General features: G+C 48.5%; 1 long non-coding RNA gene across 1 annotated transcript; it reads left to right on the forward strand.

Annotated features, from left to right (window-relative positions):
- Positions 1-572: 572 nt before the first annotated feature.
- Positions 573-1,226, forward strand: LOC122212249. Its single transcript, XR_006199071.1, has 2 exons — positions 573-644; positions 952-1,226. It is a non-coding gene; the product is annotated as an uncharacterized LOC122212249 (long non-coding RNA).
- The last annotated feature ends 647 nt before the right edge of the window (positions 1,227-1,873 follow it).

A 1,873-nucleotide genomic window follows, 5' to 3' on the forward strand; every position in this document is an offset into this window, starting at 1 on the left:
CACTTTCCAGTCCCTGGCTTCCCTCTGGCTTAAATGACTTTTGGGAAATGCAGCAGTAATTGTTGAGGACGGACTCTGCGCTCTTTCCAGCCCGCTCCCAGCACCCCTTCTGGCGGGCCACGTGCTCTCCCAAGGGGTCTTCCACTCAACTCGTGTGCCCACAAAACACCCCTCCTTGTCATTGTGCCAGACAAGGGCTGGAGTCTCACAGAGGCATCCAGGAATTGAAAACTGGTTTTGCTTTCTTGTTAAGATCTTCGAAGGCTTCTGACCTGTCCTTTTTGGAAAAAAGAAAAATGTTCTTTTCATTTTTACCGTAGTATTTCATGGGAGAACTAAAAAAAAAAAAAAAAATCCTACTGGAAATAATGTGGGGAAAAAGCAATCCCATTACAAATGGGACCTGGAATCATTCAGCAGAGAAGGACGAGAAAGGGTTTGTATCCCATCAGACAGCCTAGACCTAAGGCTGCATTCTGCTGATGTAGCTAAGACACCACTCAGCACGTGAGGTCACAGAAAGGTTGCTGTGGCAGGTTCCCCAGGAGAATTGTCTCTGAGCCTCTGGGGCAGGGAGACGCAGGTGCTGGGCCAGGGGCTGCTAGCCCTCTGGACACTGTCCCTAGGAAGGTTTTTGCACACAGGTATCTGTCATCTTTCCCAGACCTTGCCCTCTCTCAGGCCTGCATTTTGTGACTTTTGTACTTTTACCATTTCAGTGTTTTCCATTAGTATGTACTGTTATTTAAATTAATGATCCATTAAGTGTTCATACCTTGCTAGACTGAGTAGTAAGTAGCTAAGTGGGGGGGGGGGGGCATTTTACACACACACACACACACACACACACACACACACACACACTCATCAATATGCATGATTTCTACAATTCTATTATCTTTTATTGCTTTTCCCTCTATTCTTACTTGCCTTTTCCTCTAACAAATCCAGGATGCTTTGCAGACACGTCGGTGAATGTGGCATTTCTTGCGTCCTAAATGAAAACCTGCAGTGGCCAAGGAGCTGGGGAGGGTACTTCCCAGGACACACGGAAGCTCGCTCCGCAAGAGAGCCTGGTGTCTGTGCACGCGGGCTGCGGCTCTGCAGGGACCGGCCTGGCCTGCTCCCCGACCCTGCTCTTTCTGCCCCTTTGCCAATTTATCATCCTGCACAGAAGGGAAGAGACCAGATGGATTGGGGCCAGAGCTAATACTAATGCACTTCTATTTATGAGTAATCATTTTTAACAGAAAATGGGATTGGCTGTCCTGGAGAGAAGGTCAGATGGAGACTAAACCTCTCATCGTGAGAAGCTGGTCTCATCGGGTGAAAACAAAAAGGCAGAGGGGCTAACAGTCATTGGTGCAAGGCAGGGCATCAAAAGCTAGGCATAGGAATCCGCCCGATTAAAAAGCCATCTTTTTTCACGAGGGGAGAAAATGAATAATTTAGCTGCTGCTGGGTACAGCCAGCAGTCTTGTATCTGGAACAAGGCCTGAATAAAAACAAGATGACCCAAGAGCTGACACAAGATGGGTATCGTGGGCCGCCTCTCATCGTTGTGTTACTAGCTGGTGCTGTGTGAAAAGCGGGCGTAAAACACAATTCCGCCAGTTTGGATCACAGAGCGCGATGTGCCCTTACAGACAAAGAGCACGCAGAGCCACACTCGGAAGATTTGTCACTTGAGGTGCCCGTGCTCAGTTCATTTCTTGCATTACAGTCTAGGCTCTGCTTAAATTCTCATGTTTGTGAGATATTAAAAACGGTTCAAATCCTACGGACTCGGAGCTTTGAGTACCACAGACGCCAGCAAGTTCCGGCCACCTGCTGCCCCTTTGCAGACACACGGATCGCGCAGCTGCGCTGACAC

This window comes from Panthera leo, chromosome F3 (assembly GCF_018350215.1).
Source record: "Panthera leo isolate Ple1 chromosome F3, P.leo_Ple1_pat1.1, whole genome shotgun sequence".
NCBI lineage: Eukaryota > Metazoa > Chordata > Mammalia > Carnivora > Felidae > Panthera > Panthera leo.